The sequence below is a fragment of the Callorhinus ursinus genome, unplaced genomic scaffold, assembly GCF_003265705.2.
Source record: "Callorhinus ursinus isolate GAN/ISIS: 27379988/994484 unplaced genomic scaffold, GSC_fseal_2.0 scaffold23, whole genome shotgun sequence".
In the NCBI taxonomy this organism is placed as follows: Eukaryota; Metazoa; Chordata; class Mammalia; order Carnivora; family Otariidae; genus Callorhinus; species Callorhinus ursinus.
This window is the reverse complement of record NW_027397085.1, coordinates 6,850,017-6,869,195: the sequence shown is the minus strand read 5'-3', so window position 1 is coordinate 6,869,195 and position 19,179 is coordinate 6,850,017.

The following is a 19,179-nucleotide window of genomic DNA, read 5'->3' as shown; positions in this document are numbered from 1 at the left end:
CTCCACCCTTTCCCATGACAGACAGATGACAAAAATCTGATTGGATGACAGGTGCAGGCCAGGTTCATCAGATTAAAACAGCCCTCCAACAAGCCCATAAAAAGCCCTAGATTTAGAAACTCCGGTGGCAACCCCTCCTCGGGAGCTTGTACTATCACTTTGCTATCGCTCAATAACCCTTACTTTGCTGCCCACCACTCTGGTCAACCTCTTCATTCTTCAGGGTGGCATGACCAAGAACCATGGGCACTGTCGAGATAAGAATCCTGTAACACTACTAAGGCAATCAAAAGACATATTCATGGATCAATTAAGCAAGCAGATCTGAGAAAGGTTACTAGTTAACATGAATATACTAAGAGAGACAATATACTGAGAGATGTGTGGACCATGCCAAATGGTACGTAACCCATGTGGCTGATATCTTAAATGTAGTGCTTAAATTTGAAAAAGGATTCGGTTTGTACAGAGGAGTATTTTCTTTCAAATCAAACAAAAACGTCCACTGTGGAAATGGTATGAGGGTTAATTTTAAATGTCTACTTGACTGCGTCATAGGATGCACAGATAGCTGGTTAAACTAGGTGTGTCTGGTGAGGGTATTTTCAGAAGAGTTTAGCATTTGAATTGGACCGAGGAAAGCAGATGGCCCTCCCTGGTGTTGGGTGAGCCTCTTCCCAGGGCCTGACTAGAACAAAAGGAAGAGGAAGGAAGTTCTCTCTGCCTTCCTGCCTTAGCTTGGACATTTTCTCTTGCCTTCCAAGCTCCTGGTTCTCTTGCCCTCCAAGCTCCTGGTTCTCAAGATTTCACACCCAGACTAGAATCTATACCACTGGCTCTCTAGCTTTCAGGCCTTCAAACTATACCCCTGGCCTTCCTGGGTCTCTAGCCTGCAGCTGGAAATAAGAGAACAAGGCCCTCCTGGACGAGTAGGGAGAAGTGAGGATCATTTTTAAGTGAGAGGAGAAAATACGATGTGCACATCTAATAGTTTCTTCCTCATTTCTACAGTCAGTCAATAACTACAGAGCATGGAGTGAGACATATAAAGAACAGGCTTACACCAACCGCAAAGAGCAGTGTCCCTGTGCATTGGTTGGAAGCTGAGGATATTTATGTTCTTACCACATCAAATCCCATCATGAGCTGTGGTTTGTGGCCGGACTTCACCTACCGGTGAAAGGTGGGGAACCTCCCTCTTTCCCAAGAGGAAGGAAATATCTTTGCTACCTACATTGGCTCCTGAGATTTTGTCTCAGCCTAGGGTAATCTGGTTCCATTATCAGTGTTTAAAATTTTATTTCAATGGAAAAGTCCATGTCCTTGTGATGCAGACAGGCTGGAAAAGACTGTCTGGGTCCAAAGACCCAGAGAGGGGCTCCCACAGGACTAGCTGAGAAGGTCCTTGGCTGCAAGCAGGATGGAACTCAAACGACATCCAGCAGGAAGTAAAAGTAGAGTTTACTGAAGATACATAGAAAGAGAGATAATGGACAGAGAGTCCAGGAGACTCAGAAAGGAAAGGAGCATGAGTCTCATCTTTGCTTGGGGTCTGGGGTTTTTATCGGTGATTGTGGTCTGGTGCATGTGTCCTCTTTGGCATCCAGGAGCTGGTCAGAGCAAGGGTAGGGTGCAGGTGTCCTTCATAAGTCATTCATTCCCTGAAGTCAGGGGACTTGGCGTCAAGATGTTTGGAGTCAGTGGTCTTGGAGAACGTTTATGACCACCCTGCCCAGTCACGCCTTAGGTGTTATCTGTGGTGCTGGAAGGCTCCAAAGATATTACCTTGGTGTCCCTTACAGGGAGGACATACGCTATTTGCATTACAAGGCATGTGTGGAGTGGGGTGGGGGTGCAGGCCCCGGCAAGAATAGAAGCACTCCAGGATGGAATACAAATCTTCCTACTCACTCTCAGCTATGGGTCGAATCCCAGCCTTGCAAGGTGTGGGTCCAGGGGCTAGAAATGACCCCACGTGACCGTGACCCAGACTGCTGGACAGAGGCAGTAATTCAGCAGACACAAAGGGTTGATAATAGCTTGTAAATAATAAAATCTCCCATTTCTCTATCTCTATATAGACTGGGCACAAATTTTTAAAATTTAAGAGAAATAAATGGAGTACGTATGTTGTAAATAAGTATAGATATGAACGAATTTTCCTACTGTGTTGTGGAGACAGATTAATTTTATCATCTAGGAGTTTCTGTCCCTTGATCTTAGCCTCGCTTACCAGCTGTGTCATTGATGAGAGGGCAGAAGAGTGAGAGGAATATTTTCACTTTCTCTGCTTGGTCCAGGAGTTGCATTACAGTCACATGGTTCTAGAACTGTGGAACCAGCGGTTTTATATTTTTAGAGGCAACTGGCAAAGTATATATGGAAAAGAGGTCAAAAGTGATAGGGGCAAACCGTAGGCAACTTGTAGTCACTTCCTCTCCTGGTGTCATCTTACTTTGTAAGTGTTAACCATGTCGGCATTTCTTGTCTCCTTTGAGACACAGGGAAACGAGACACACAGTGATCAAGCAACTTGAGTTAACCCAGCAAGTTGCTCCCAGTGGTTGAGAATTCTGCCTTACTAACTTCACCTCTGTTCTCTTGCCTTTCCCCACACTGCCTCTTTAATGAAATAAACCTTGTTGGGGCTTATGGAAGGGAACTTGCAGAATCCAAAATACATTTCCCAAGAACAGCATGGTCACTCACTACAGATTGTTTATGAGAGCAAAACGCATTTGTTTGTTATCCAAAGAAGAGATACTGGAACTTCCTGTTCCTTTGTCTAACAGTAATTATCGCTGTCTACCCCTAAATAAATGAAGGCAGTTTTCCAGAAAGGTGGAGGGATGCAACCCACGTCTTCCACTCCGCTCATTGGAAGGACCAGGTACTTCATTAGAGAGGCAGAGAGAGTCACGGTAAGGAAACTTTGGGTATTCACCCAAGGGAGAAGAGAAGACCTTTAAGCAAGTTTAATATGTACAAATATGCATGTGTACAGTGTACATATAATGTTATATGTAATGTATGTATATATGTTTTATATACAAAATGTGTATATATGTGTTATATATAAAATGTATCATAAGAATAAGCAGCAGGAAAAAAAAAAAGGAGGAGCAGGAAGATAGCCTTGAAAGTCAGGGCATTCATTCATCGCCGTGAGACCAAAACGTTCAAATTTCTGTCTTCCCCTCAGCCTATCAACAGCTGAATTCTGTGGATCCCGCTCAGAAAGAAAGAATTACTACAACATAGAGGAGATACACCCACCATTATAGCTTAGCTGGAGCTAGAAAGAAGTAGGTCATACTTTTGGAGAAACCAAAGAAATGTCAGCTCTGTTCCTGCCTTAGAGAAATTGAAATGGGAGCAAAGGAGAAGTGAGAGAAGTCAGAGGGTTAAATAGACCTGTTCCTGACTTCTCTCTGATCCTTAGCCTACAGGAATGGGGCTGTTAAATACATTGAGGGGAACATCAGGGTCAAGGTTATATTCCCTTAATTACCACACTCGATTCAAAATGCATGGTCACACAGAGAGAAGGTCTGTTTGGCACTCACAATCTAACCCCAGTTCCTGCAGGGGTTAAATAATGTAGTAAGAACCAGCCATAAGGCCCACGGTGGTGGGACACACTGAACTAGGGGCAGAGGCTGGGATGAGCCACCAGCCCAGCGTACTTGATGGAGAAGTCATAGAAATCCTATGGTCTGCCTCTTGTGACAAAAAAAGTTGAGTCATCTAGAGAGAAATGGAGCACATATAAGTCAAAAGAAAGGATCACAAGTTCACTGGTCTTATATAGCAATTTTAGAGGGTGCCAGAGCATTCAAAAAGCCTAAAGCCAACCACTAGAGGGGCCAGTGAAGAATGAGTTGGTGCAAACGGAGAACCAGCATGAGGCCAGTCATCCCATATTTTCATAAAGCCATCATGACATATAAATTCCTCTCCCACCTGGATGCCATCTTTGGAAAAGAAGCAGAAGGTGAAAGCAAACTTCAGAGACAGACTTTATATTCAAATGACATTATTTCCTAGACAAATAGTTTATCGTATCAGGCTCAAGTTAGTGTAGAGGCTTGGTGGAAAAATCAAATTAGCTATTATCTGTTGAGCACTTAATTACAAAAAAATTAAAGAAGTTTTCTCTCCATTCAGCTGAATTGTACTGCATACTAAAGTGTGCAAATATCTAGTATAGTATGAACTCTGCCTCTTCTCAGCTCTGTTGTTTTCTTAAGATACTGGTTAATATGTTCTATATTATTATCTTCATCTCACATCAGAAGAATGTATACATACCTTGGAACACCAATTTTAAAAGCAGATCCAAAACTGAGAGGTAATGATGTAGTATGCTTTATTGATAGCACAAATGCATCTCAATAGCCTAAAAGGAATAAAATGCAGATCTTGAATTGGAAGGCCTTACAAAATGACTTCATAGCATTTTACTTCTGTTTTCTTTATAAAAGAAAATTATATTTAGCCTGAAAAAGGTTCAGCAAATATGGCCATGTGTCCTGAATGTGGTCTGATCTCCCCGTCAAGAAAAAAAACGCCTTCCAAGATATGAAAAGAGCTTGTATATGAGGGTACCCAACCACTGTCACTGATGTTTCTTTTGAGAAATAGGAAAGCCGAATATAGTCACATGTTGAACATATGTTCAAAGAGGAGGTCAAGGCTGCAAACTAGAAAGTGGTGACCTTGATATTAGTCCTAGGCCAGAGTCTAGAATGGAGATTTAGGCCTGGCCCAAGCTCCCTTATCATAGAAAATTTTGCTCAGAAAATTTTAAAAACAACATGAGTTCACAGTGAAGAAATCTTGCCAGACCACTCCTTCCTGCTTTCCGTGGCAGTAATGCTAGACTCAATAGAATCATGCCTTAGAAATTCTGCACTTGAATTTTAGCAAAGGATTTGGCAAGGTCTTCATGATGAACAAGAGGAAAAAAACATGTGAGCTGAATCACAGTACCATGGATTTGTAACTTGATCGGAACGGTGATCAATGCCAATATGCTAGAGGCTCTGGTGTGGACTGGGGGCTCTGTCTTTGGTCTGGTTCTATTTTTTGAAGCAATGACTTGAACGAGAATAGTGATGGCAGCTGATGAATCCATGAGTGGCATAAAGCTTTAAGGGAATGGTTAATATATTTGGGGAAAGACCAGGATCCAAAAGGCCTCAGCAGGCTAAAAAGATGGGCAGGTCTAACCAGATTTATATTTAATGGTTCTGCTCTTTGATGTTGTCCTCTGCATCCCCCTTCTAAGAAAAGTTAGAAACAAAAACATCACACCAGTACAGAAGGCAGAATAGCACAAGTTCAAGAGTACCTCCTTTGGAGTTAGACTTATTTAGGCAAGTCTCTACTGGTGTGAGCCTCAGCCTATCCGCACTATGGGTGAAAGATAATTACTACGTCATTGGGTTGTTGATGTGAGGATTAAATGAGATGCAAAAGATGCAAAGCATTTAGCACATTGCCTTGCCCATAATAAGCACTCAACAGATAATAACTATATATAGCTATCTACACACACAGTGGCTTAGCAGGAGCATGTGTGAAAAAGACTTGTGGTTTTAATTGACTCCAAGTTCAGTGTGAGCCAATGATCTGATGTGGCCCCCAAAAATAACTGATTCAATGGAGGCTGTCTTTAAAGAGCCATGGTAGGCTAAACACATGAAGCAGTGACTCTTGCCAGATTCCCCATGGATGGACCACAACGTGAGACCCATATTCTGCTCTCAATATCCCACCATTAGAAAAGACCTTTGTAGCTAGGAGAGCCTAAGATAACAAGAGCACTTAAACCCATGGCCTACAGAGAACCGGAGAGAAGAATACTTCAGGGCATCATGACAGCTGTTTCAAATATTTTTAGGACAGTCACAAGGGAAAGGAATTAGTGTTGCTCAGTGTGGAGCCAAACCGGTATAAGAAATCTTTCTACAAAGGAAATGCCAGGGGTTTGGAAGAGGGGCACTAATTGATTGAAAATATAAACAATAGTAATGAAATAAGAGGTTTTGCTGTACTTTGAAGAAAGTCTAGTTCAGCTTTGAGCCATTTTTGTTGTTGTTGCTGTTGTTTGTTTTATCATTAAGCATAGGGGACCATCTCTCTGAAAAAGCCCTTTCCAGAAACTTTGATCAGCCTTGTGATTAGATACACATCCTCACCATTGTATGTTCAGGGGATGAAAATTAAAGAAAGGAAAGGCACTTCAGTAATTTTCCCGGTTCCACAGGGAGATTAGAATTCACCACTCCATTTTTCTCGCTCTTCACACCTCTACCTCCTGAAATCAATGGGCTTTGATGTCTCTTATCTCGGTTAGCCATCTCCTTGAAGTTACGAACATGACAGTGGTTTAGGATAACATTCCTCTCCACCACCTCACCTTTGTTTAAGCTGCATTTATTTTTATGCACTTAATTTTTAAAATTTAACACTCAAGAAGAGTGTTAGGAAAGCATTTCGGTGGAGAGGTAGGCAGCCAGCTACCATGAAACCCAGAGCAATACACAGTGACTTCCGCATAAATGTGCATGGTTTCTCAAATTCTCATTTGTGCATTGCCCTAATACTTTTCTCTGTTTTAAAATAAGCTGTGTTTCTTAAAGAACCAGAATCAAGTGATTTGTATTCTGGTCACAGTATAGGTCTTTGATGGAACAGGCTTGGATCTCTCTCACCTGATCACTGCATCCAAATGAGAAAAAATGGAATCCCGTTCACAATGCAAATATTACTGAAAACCAGAAATCATTCTGCCTTATAATCAAAACCAGAAAGCTGTTATTGTACCTCCATACCATTTCTAAAGACTATTAATTCGCTGCAGAAATCCTGTCCTAAAATGAAAGTCTGGGCAGAATGACATTGTTTCTGCTCAAGAACCACTTTGTCTTGGTTGGCATCATTTGCAAAGTCATGGATGAAACTGACAATAGCTGATTAATTTGTGTGCTTTGTTCTGCTCACACATTTGTTTGGAAATAAGAAGTTAACTTCCATCAGAGCCAGAGAGAAATTAAGTGATTAGGACAATGACTGCCCTGGCGACATTTATTAGAAAAGGGGAATTAGAGTGCTTTCTTGAGTTAATATTATATTCTATAATCTCTGTGAACCTCCTAAGGTAAGTCTAACTACATGACTGTTGATTGTGAATATTTAAAGTATTGTTTGAAGTTTCTCTCAGGATTTTTTTTTTACATTTTTTCACAAAACATTATTTGGCAGCAAGCTTCAAAGAATCCAACAGTGATTTTCAATTATATTTATTATTAGCTCCATAATCAGCCAACATATTAAAAAGAGCAAAGGCAGTAACTTGGACCACTTGGGAATTGGCATCAAGTTTCAAAGTTACATTTGACTCTTATAGAGGGTAACAGATTTGGTGAAGATTTTATCCCCAATTCTATTTTTGGTTTGTTTTGTTTCATTTCAATTCTTCACCAATAGTTTTCCAAGTTCCAGACAGCACTGTTGCCTGCACTGAAAGGTAAAAATCAGATAAAATTATTTTAGGTGTTTGTCTTAAAAAATGTTTAATGGGTCCTTATGCTACCAATCTATTTCTCTCTCTTATTTCCCTTGGACTTTTCTTGCCGGGGCAGGGGGGATGGTTAGGATTCATTTTGATACATTATTAGATCATTTCTAAAACTTAACGAAATTACATTGTCGTGAATTTCAATGATGCTAATTGTTGGGTTTTTTTTAAAGATTTTATTTATTTATTTCAGAGAGAGAGAGAATGAGAGATAGAAAGCACGAGAGGGAAGAGGGTCAGAGGGAGAAGCAGACTCCCTGCTGAGCAGGAAGCCCGATGTGGGACTCGATCCCGGGACTCCAGGATCATGACCTGAGTCGAAGGCAGTCACTTAACCAACTGAGCCACCCAGGCGCCCCAATGATGCTAATTGTTAACAACATAGGAAAACACAAAAAATGTTTTAATAACCATAGGTAAATGAGATCACCCTGAATGGAGAGTCCTAAGGAAATAAGATCAGTGAATCAGTGAGTCACACTCCCATTTTCTCAGGGTTTCGAATAATGATTTCTAAGTGTCATCTCCAACTTGAACTAGAGACACCACTTTCCACCTCCCATCTTCACATTTCAGTGCCATGGCCCTGCCAGGAGTCAGTTTCCCAAAGGGAGGCTGGGACTCATTACACGGAGGAGAGGATGTTGCTTATACCACCAGCCACATCAGTCGAATGCTCTGGAATTCAACATAACCATAATGACTTTATTCATGACTGAATGTTATGTTCTTTAAAAACCAAGGAACTATTGTGAGGGGGAGGAAAAATAAATGTAAGGAAAGGAAGTAAGGGAGAGAGGGATTGGGCTTGAGACTGGGATGGAGAAGAAAGGTCTGAAGCTGGCGCCCTACTCTGAGGAGGACAGGTTCAGCTGTTGGTGTCTCTTTCTCTGTGGTTTCCAAGCAGAAAAAGGGCTTCATGTAGCCAGCCGCTGATAGAGGCTTTCCCCACCTCTCGGTGATTTAAAACCGAGTTGGAGTGGTTATTGCTGGACCAGGCCCAGTCGCAACTCTCAAACTTAACCATGTGGCAGCAGCCAAATTTCACAGGCTAGTTATAAAATTCATACTGCACGGTGATCATCCATGGGCTTAGAGTGAGTCAAGTGTATTGAAAAATACAGATAGTGCTTCAGTTTTCATTTGCCCCACAGCCAGTGCTCGGGGATGGCTCCAAGGTCAAGAGCGCCGCTTCCTCCAGGGTAGCTGCCACTGACTCTGGTTTTATAGGCAACTTGTGCAGATTTGTTGGGAGCGTGTAGTGCAGATGGCTTGTCAGGTCCCATTTTCCCCCTAGCCTCTTCATACTGCTGGAACGAGGCCTTAGCTCTTCATCTGATTTAATTCTTGGAATGTGATACTCAATGTACACTTGCGTTGAAATGAGAACATTTTGAACATTCTCAGTTATAAAAGGGTAGGGGCAAGGCCTTAGTCAGCAAAATACAGGCTAACACTTTTTCTCCTACTAAAAGTGCAAGATATTGTTAAGTGTGCTGACAGACAATTCACAGCACTTTCTAGGATACGCAGGTTACATTTTCAAAGTGTACTTTGGCTGCTTTATTGTTCATTACAGACAACAGTTGTATTTACTACCAGCACATGAAGGTTGAATGAAGAAAGCAACATTCAGTTAAAAAGGAAGATGCAGAGACTCAGGTTAGCCAGAAGCCAATGCTTTTCCAGTCACTAATCAAGGCCCAGCAGAACTACCTGGAGAAACCAACCACCTCCCAGCCCTTCCCTCCCTTCTCTTATTCATGTTGATGGTGAATGTCAAGAGCTTTGCTTACCATGAAAGTGAGAGCTAAAGAGAAGGGCAGATAAAAGTTCTACTGGTTTGAGTAATTTATTACCATATGGAAATATACTTTTGAAAAGACCATCAAAAGTTTAGATCAACCAAAGTAGAGGTTGTTGCCAACAGATCTCTAGTCTTTGTTCCAAAACAACAACAACAATAGCAATAACAAAAAACCTCAGTTTGGCCTGCAGAGAAAAGGATTCTGAATCTGAATTCATCTCAACTAATAAACCGGTCCAGTGGCAACATAATGCCCCCCTCACCACCACCACCATGAAGATTCAACAGCCAATAGAAAACTACATCAAGTCTATGAATAAAATAAATTGAAAAGATATAAGGACTAAGAAATCAGTGAGTGCTTAATATTTGTGGTTCATTGAGTTTTCTGGCTAGAAGGTATAATATAAAAGTGTAAATTTGTACTTTTACCACTCATTGTCACAAAATTTAGGTGCTCTCTAAGTCTCTCTCTCTCTTAAAGATGGTGTTCTTTTTTTTTAATTGAAGTATAATTAGCATACAGTGTTATATGAGTTTCAGTTGTACAACATATTGATTCGACAATGCTATACATTACTCAGTGCTCATCACAGTGAGTAGTAGTCACCATCTGTCACCATACGTCATTATTACAATATTTTTGACTATATACCCTATGTTGTATTTCTCATCTCTGTGACTTTTTATACCTGGAAGTTTGTATCTCTTAATCTTCTTTATCTATTTCATCCATCCTTCACACCCCTTCCTTCTGGCAACCACCAATCTGTTTTCTGTATTCAAGTCTGGGTTGTTGTTTTTTTGTTTGTTTGTTTTGTTTTTTAGATTCCACATATAAGTGAAACCATATGGTATTTGTCTTTCTTTAACTTATTTCACTTAGCATAAACCCTCTAGGTCCATCCATATTGTCCCAAATGGCAAGATCTCATTCTTTTGTTGGCTGAGCAATTTTCCATTGTGTTATCCAAGCTATGCAAGGTCTTTTATGCATATCTTCTTTATCCATTCATCTATTTGTGGACACTTGGCTGCTTCCATATCTTGGCTATTGTAAATAATGCTGCAATAAACGTAGTGGTTCATGTATCATTTTGAATTAGTGTTCTCATTTTCTTTGGATAAGTACCCAGTAGTGAAATTACTGAATCATACAGTATATCTATTTTTAATTTTTTGAGGAACCTCCATACCGTTTTCTGTGGTGACTGCACAAACTTACATTCCTGCCAACAGTGCACAAAGGTTCCGTTTTGTCCACATCCTCTTCAACACTTGTTATTTCTTGTCTTTTTGAGTCTAGCCATTCTGACTGGTATGAGGTGGTATCTCATTGTGGTTTTGATTTGCATTTCCCTGGTGAATAGTGATGTTGAGTATCTATTCATGTATTTGTTGGCCATCTGTATGTCTTCTTTGTGAGTCTGTCTATTCAGATTCTCTGCCCATTTTTAATCAGATTGTTTGTTTGTTTGTTTGTTTGTTTATTTATTTTTGGTCTTGGGTTGTATACATTCTTTACATATTTTGGATATTAACTGCTCGTCGGTTATATCATTTACAAATATCTTCTCTCACTCACAAGGCTGCTTTTTTCTTTTCTTGATGGTTTCCTTTGCTGTGCAAAAGCTTTTTAGTTTGATGTAGCCCCAATTATTTATTGTTGCTTTTGTTTCCCTTGCCTGGGGGGACATAGCCATAAATATGTTGTTAAAAGCGATGTTCAAAGGATTACTGCCTATGTTTTCTTTTAGGAGTCTTATGGTTTCTGGTCTCACATTTAGGTCTTTAATCCATTCTGAGTTTGTTTTTGTATATGGTGTAAGAAAGTAGTCCAGTTTCATTCTTTTGCATGTAGCTGTCCAGTTTTCTCAGCACCATTCATAGAAAAGGCTGTCTTTTCCCCATTTATATATTCCTGCCTCTGGATAGAGAGCCAAAGGTCAATTGACCCCATAGATGTGGGTTTATTTCTGGCTCTCTATCTTCTTTCATTGATCTTTGTGTCTGTTTTTGTGCTGGTGTCATACTGTTTTTGGTGACTACAGCTTTGTACTATACCCTGAAGTCTGAGATTGTGGTATCTCCATCCTTGTTCTTTCTCAAGATTGCTCTAGCTATTCAAGGTCTTTTGTGGTTCCATACAAATTTTAGGATTATTCGTTCTAGTTCTGTGAATATGCTATTGGTTTGTTTTTTTTTTTTAAGATTTTATTTATTTGACAGAGATAGAGAGAGAGTACAAGCAGGGGGAGTGGCAGGCAGAGGGAGAAGGAGAAGCAGGCTCCCCACTCAGCAGGGAGCCCAATGTGGGCCTCGATCCCATGACCCTGGGATCATGACCTGTCCTGAACGCAGATGCTTAACCAACTGAGCCACCAAGGCACCCCACTATTGGTATTTTGATAGGTATTGCATTAAATCTGTAGACTGCTTTGGGTGGTATAGACATTTTGACAATATTAATTCTTCCAATCCATGAGCAAGGTATACCTTTCCATTTGTGTTGTCTTCAATTTCTTTCATTAGTGTATTATAGTTTTTCACCTCCTTGATTAAATTTATTCCTAGGCATTTTATTCTTTTTGGTGCAGTTGTAACTGGGATTGTTTTCTTAACATATCTTTCTATTGCTTTGTTATTAGTGTATAGAAGAACAACAGATTTCTATATATTAATTTTGTATCCTACAGCTTTATTGAATTCATTTATTATTTCTAATAGCTTTTTGGTGGAATCTTTAGGGTTTTCTATGTATAGTGTCATGTCATCTGCAAAAAGTGACAGTGTTACTTCTTCCTTACCAATTTGGATGCCTTTTATTTCTTTTTCTCGTCTGATTGCTGTGGCTGGGGTTTCCAGTACTATGGTGAGAGTGGACATCCTTGCCTTGTTCCTGACCTTAAAAGGACAATTTTGTAATTTTTCCCCAATGAGTATGATGTTAGCTATGGGTTTTTTTTTTTATATGGCTTTATTATTTTGAGGTATGTTCCCTCTAAACCCACTTTGTTGAGAGTTTCTATCATGAATGGATATTACATTTTGTCAAATGCTTTTGCTTCACCTTTTGAGATGATCGTATGGTTTTTATCCTTCCTTTTGTTAATGTGATGTATTACATTGACCAATTTACAAATATTGAACCACCTTTGTATCCCTGGAATAAATCTCACTAGGTCATGGTGAATGATTTTTTTTAATGTATTGTTGAATTCAGTTTGCTAATATTCTGTTGAGGATTTTTGCATCTATGTTTGTCAGAGATATTGGTGGGTAGTTTTCTTTCTTTGTAGTGTCTTTCTCTGGTTTTGGTATCAGGGTAATGCTGACCTTGTAGAATAAACTTGGAAGTTTACCTTCCTCATCTATTTTTTAGAATGGTTTGAGAAGAATAGTTATTAACTCTTCTTTAAATGTTTGGTAGAATCAAATTCTGCATAGGCCATTGGCTAAAACATGAATACACATTAGTCATCCTACTGCTAATGAGTTTTCTGGTGAATCACAGAGTTTCAAGCAGTTCCATGTTCCTTTCTAGCCCCCAATCTTGGATTAGTAAAAGGAAGGAATTATTCTTTCTGATTGCTTAGTTCTTTGCTATTCAGAGTACTGTACCACTGTTATGGATTAGAGCTTGGTGACTTAGATTTCAAAACTATTTTTACACACTAACTCTTTTATATAGGAGGCAGAGACAGTTGTCCTAACGAATGAGTTTCTAGTATTTTTCTGCAAAAATGTCACATGTTGGAACACTCTGTTTCACCTCCATTTATATAGTGCTCTGTGAAATAAACTTTGCAGATAATAAAGAAGGAAGGAAGGAAGGAAGAGAAAGGAAAAGAAAGAAAGAAAGAAAGAAAGAAAGAAAGAAAGAAAGAAAGAAAGAAAGAAAGAAAGAAAGAAAGAAAGAAAGAGAGAGAGAGAAAGAGAGAAAGAAAGAAAGAAAAAGAAAAAAGAGAGAAAGAAAGAGTTAGCCTTGAAGCCATCTGGTCCTGGGCTTTTGTTTATTGTGATTTTTTTGATTACTGATTCAATTTCATCACTAGTAATTGGTCTATTCAAATTTTCTGTTTCTTCCCAGTTTAGTTTTAGATTATATGTTTCTAGGAATTTATCCATTTGTTACAGGTTGTCCAATTTGCCAACATATAATTTTTCAAACTCTTTTCTTCTAATCCTGCCCATTGTTATTTCTCCTCCTTCATTTCTGACTTTATTTATTTGAGTTTTCTCTCTTTTTGCTTGATCAGCCCAGCTAAAAGTTTATCAATTTTGTTTGTCTTTTCAAAGATCCAGCTCTTGGTTTTAGTAATCTTTTCTACAGTTGTTTGTGTTTTTTTATCTCTATTTCACTTATTTTTATTCTAATCTTTATTATTTCCTTCCATCTACTAGCTTTGGGCTTTGTTTGTTCTTCTTTTTCTAGCTCTTTCAGGTATAAGGTTAGGTTGTTTATTTGAGATTATTGAAGTAGGCCTATATAGCTATAAGTGTCCCTCTTAGAACTGCTCTTGCTGCATCCCAGAGATTTTGGACTGTTGTGTCTTCATTTACATTTGTCTCCATGTATTTTCTGATGTCCTCTTTGAGGTTTTTGCTTATTTTAATTTTAATTGCAGTGTAGTTAACATAGAGTGTTATATTAGTTTCGGGTATACAGTATAGTGATTCACCAATTCTATGTGTTACTCAGTGCTCATCATGGTAAGTATACTCTTAATCCCCTTCACCTATTTCACGCATTCCCCTACCCATCTCCCCTCTGGTAACCATCATTTGTTCTCTGTATTTAAGAGTCTGTTTTTTAGTTTATCTCTTTTTTTCTTTGTTCATTTGTTTTGTTTCTTAAATTCCACATGTGAGTAAAATCATATGGTATTTGTTTTTCTCTGACTGACTTATTTCACTTAGCATTATACTCTCTAGATCCATCTATATTGTTGCAAATGGAAGATTCCATTCTTTTTTAAGGCTGAATAATTTTCCATTGTGTGTGTGTGTGTATGCATACATATATAATCTCACATCTTTTTTATCCATTTACCTATCAATGATGAGGTCCTCTTTGATTTCTTGGTTGACCCATTCATTTAGTAGCACGTTGTTTAGCCTCCATGTGTTTGTACTTTTTCCAGAGCTTGTTGTTGGTGGTGGTGGTGGTGGTGTTTATGTTGTTGTCTTGTAACTGATTTCTAGTTTCATACTGTGTGGTTGCAAAAGATGCTTGATACAATTTCAGTCTTTTTGAATTTATTGAGACTTTTTTTCTGACCTAACATGTGATCTGGAGAATCCTGGAGAATGTTCACTGTGCACTTGAAAAGAATGTGTATTCTTTGTTTTGGGTGGAATGTTCTGTATATATCTATTAGGTCCATCTGGTCCAATGTGTCACTCAAAGCCACTGTTTCCTTGTTGATTTTCTGTCTGCATGATCTATCCATTGATGTAAAGGAATGTTAAAGTCCCCTATTATTATTGTATGCTCCCTTTATGTCTGTTAATATTTGCTTTATGTAGTTAGGTGTTCCTATGTTAGGTGCATAGATATTTACAACTGTTATATCCTCTTGTTGGATTGATCCCTTTATCATTATGTAGTGTCCTTCTTTGTCACCTTGCTACAGTCTTTGTTTTTAAAGTCAATTTTGGCTGATATAAGTATTGCTACCCCAGGGTTGTTTTTTTTCCCCCCCGCTTCCATTTTCATGGTATATGTTTTTCCATCTGGGAAACATTTCAAAGCCTTTACTAGTTTTGAACTTCACAAGAAAACCTGAGGGCCCTTTTTTTATGGAAACTCAATAGGTTGTCTTTACATTTGGCCTATTGTTTAATTTCAACTGGTTTAGCTTCTAGGGTTAGCAGCAATTTTAAGACAATGCCAGTGGAAGGGTTATTCAATGTTTTAATTGGATGTTGCCCCTGAAAGCCATACTGAGTGAACTTGGCCTAATTCTGTCATGTTGGAATCTGATAGTTGCCCTGCAGTGGAAGGGAAAACAATTTTTTTTATTACATATAAAGGCTGTGACTAGTTCCATAATTACCATGGCAGAGCACAGTTATCTTTCCCTATATAAAGACCATCCTTTTCAGTGAAGAGGACTTCCATGTAAAACCACCTATTTTAAAAATAAAATACAAAACTAATGATTTCTTTCTCCCTAAGAATCTCATCCAAATACAAATCAAAACTAGGTTCTTAGGTTAATTTTTTTTTTTCAAGATCAGATAAGGCCTTGTCAGGCTAGGGAGATGTGAAAGAAACTATTTTAGATTATCATGGAACTTTCTAAAAATAGAAAAGCAATATAGTCCCCACTGTGTGCCTTTAACACTCTTCTCTTGCAGTAGGCCTTTGACTCTTGGGGCTTTGACACAGGCCCATGTATCTCTCCTAAGGCTAATGTGACACCCATCCCAAGACAAAGTCTAATTGAGGCATAATTTCTGCAGTTGTCAACTTCCAGTACACAGGAGAGTGCAGATTGGCTAATGTATCCCTCTGCCATAAACATCACGAGTGATTATCCTTCCCTAACATGCTTACATCTAATTTTCCACGTTAGCAAAGAAAATAGAAAATGAAAATAACAAATCTCAAACCCATGCATGAACAAAGTGTTTGCCTGGTGTTCACTTACACATACTAACATGGACATACATGAGTAAGATGTCTCCAATCCTGAAGTATTTTGCTTTATTGTTTGCCCATTCTAACAATCAGGAGAGAGATGGGGTGCTGGTGGAAGGGGCAGCTACACTTATCTCCATTGTTTTCAGGTAAACGTAAAGCCAGACAAGTAATGGTGATTTTTTTTCCAGGGTCTCTGATCTAAAAAATGATGGGAGTCAGGACTTTCTTGGATCACCAGGCCCTAACCTTACTATAATTGCCTTGAACCTACAATTCACTTTTCCTCTGTTTCTAATTTTTACTTTTGCTACAGCCTTTAATCCTTCTGGAGTTTTCTCCCTATTGAACTAATTAAATAGACAGATTTGAAGGAACCCAGGCTCCCAGAATCTGAGAGATTCCCATACCACAAGGTTATGTGAATCAGAAAAGATTTGCATTCCCCTCCCTGCATCTAACTCCATGCCAAAGTCATGGATTTCCTTCTTCTCTCCAAGTTTAGGTTAGCTGCGCCTCTCGTGGGTCACAAACTCGTGTTTTTCAACTTGAAAATTGAAGCAATTCGGCTAGGTGCTGAAGAGCTTAAGGAAAGAACCTCTTAGCCACCACAAGTCAATAGAACCCCCAACCCAATTCTGGTGTGTTGATGTATTCAGGGGCCAGAAGTTCTTGAATCCACATGCTGAATTTTCAATGTATAGGGCAGCATGACTCTTCCCTGCGAGAGGAATTTTGAGGGTAGAGAAAATATTAAGGTATAAGAACAGAACCATTTCTGAAATAGTGACATCCATTCTGGGGTAGAGAGCACCATGCTGGTCATGCAACGGTGTATCTGGGAGCAGTGGCTCTTGCATGAATTTCTGAGTATTCGATGCAGCCAAGAGCTAGTATCCAACTCCTTCATCAGTTTTAAATGCCACACACAGAAAATTGCTAATAAGGATGTGACTGCCATGCCCCCCTCCTTCTTCACCACCTGCTCCTTGAGGCAATAGCTTATTTGTGGGAGCCAGCCCTAGCAGGACTGTCTGTATAGACCCCCTCTGTGGCAGAGGGCAGAGAATGGCCATCCCTTGGGCATTTTTCACACTGTGTTTTCCAAGCTGGCACTCCTAAGAGAAAATGAAAAATTGATTAGCTTTCCTAAGTATAGCTGGAGACCAGTGATGCCAAAGGGCCACCAGCATGGCATCTTCTGGTAAGTGACACCTTGCTGTGAGGAATCTCCTGGCCTAGTTGGCATAACAGCCCCAGATGCCCATCTCCAAGAGCAGTGCATCCCAAGGCCAGGACCTTCAAAGCTCCCACGGGGCTCACTTATCAGATTTACCCCTTAGATGACTTCCTTCTTAATGAGGAAAAGCAGGCTGGTGATACCGTGCTGCTGTGTGCCTTCAAAGGCAATGGAAGCCACAAAGATCCCCTATGAGCTGTATGCTTGCCGATCATACAGACAACCATATTGAAATCAGGTATATGATTCGTACTTAATGTATAAAATAAATCGACATTTATGTAAAGCTCACATTCCCAGCCCCTTTCACATGCACCATGCAGTACCTGGAGTGAATTTCACCGCCCTCATGTGAAGGCTGCGGACTGCGGACATGGAGGCTTTCTGATTCCCCATCAGAGGTGCTTGTGCACATGTGGCCTGCATGATTGTTTCTTAATATTCAGCTTACATTTTTATTATCCTGCTAAAGGAATTTTTCTCGTCTCTATTCTCTCTCACCAGTTGCATTGTCCCAGACTCCCACACAGGAAGCGTACAGCAAAAGAGAAGGGCACGCTCCTGGAGATGGGAGGTAGGTGGGACCCCCGATACTGTCACATTTTCTGCAGGCTACCTTGGGGTAGCCCTCCGAGGCCTCCTCTCCTGTTTCCCGTTGGCAGGTCCTCAACATTACCAAATGAATAAGGTTGGCCTTTCCTGAGCTTTCTCCTTCTGCCCCCAGAGCATCCTGATGTTTTAAATGGATTGCATGGGAGTGAATGACTCATATGTGGGATGGTAATGAAATTTTGGAAATGAATACCTACAGAAATGCAGAAAAACTGCAGGCCCTGCAGGACTCAAGGATGCTGAGAGCACATCCCCTAATGCAAAAGAATTACAAGAACTCTCAATTTAGACTTATTAAATAAGGGGGATAGGAAATAATGTAAAATCTACGGCACAGTAATCTGCTTCTTAAAGAGACTCTCTTTCTCTCTCCCCTTCTTTCCCTGTCTCCCTCTCTGACTAGCTACACACACACACACACACACACACACACACACACACACACACACGGATATGCATGCTCAGTAATTCTATTACCAATACAAGATGAGCTCCTCTCCTCTTTACTGTAGCCCAAGGGGGATTTTAGCATAATGACTAAGGTAACAATTTTTGAATAACAGTGCTTCAGATCTGAGGAGTGTCGTGTTTCCAGATTATAGATTCAAAGCTTTGGCAAACATCATGCCATTCTGAGATCTTCTCAAGGGTTCTATACGAGCGGGCAACACATGCAGTGTCCCCATGCCGCAGCAAGAGGACTGTTGGGCAAGAGAGGTTGGAGGAAGTGCTAGGCTGGGAGTCAGGAGGGCAGGGGGCCGGCTCCAGCTCTGCCCCCCAACAGCTGTGCAGTCTTCGGCAAGTCCCCGGACCTCCCTGGGACTCAGTGTCTCATCTGGCCAAGGTGATCGCCCAGCTCTCTCCTGGCTCTAACAAGTGTAATGAGACATTTGAACTGTGTGTTTCAGTTTACAAAGCCTTTGCACGTCTATTAACCCAGTCTCCACCATAGCTGATCTTATAAATTGAGGAAGCTGGGATGCAGAGATGACAAAGGATTTGCTTGTGGATCATGGAGCTAATAGCTAGGAAAGCCAGGTGTGAGAACCAGGATTCTGACTTGAGAGCCACATTCATGTCATAACCCTGGGCTGCCTCTGACAGAAAGGCCCTCTTTGCTTTCTACAGTGGAAAAGTGAGAGTTTTCAACAATAATTAAAACCAAATTAAAAAAATGAGTTTTCAAGTTTACCAATCCAAATATTATAGTCAATCAAGAGCAGTAACTTTCCAACGGCCAGACCACAAACTACTTACGCAGAAGGATAAGCCTTGACCTCACTGGAAGT